Genomic DNA, 273 nt, shown 5'->3' on the forward strand with positions numbered 1-273 from the left:
CTCTGTCTCATGTCTTCGTAGCCCCGGGTCTGCCCTGCGCCACGCAATCGTCTTCCCCCTGCCACGACATATGTTTTGACCGTTTCTCCTGCGTCTTCGTCAGAATCCCCTGTCTTTCTGCCGAACTGCCTTCGCACCAGGGTCAAAGATCTGTCATGTCTCCTTCCATACCTTTCTCAACCTTTGTCCCTATGACTCCGTTTCCATGTCTCTGTCTAATATATGTTTTCTGTAACATAAATTCTCTCATATGTAGATGATATAGTACTATGC

This window comes from Penaeus monodon, chromosome 20, assembly GCF_015228065.2.
Source record: "Penaeus monodon isolate SGIC_2016 chromosome 20, NSTDA_Pmon_1, whole genome shotgun sequence".
Classification (NCBI taxonomy): Eukaryota; Metazoa; Arthropoda; class Malacostraca; order Decapoda; family Penaeidae; genus Penaeus; species Penaeus monodon.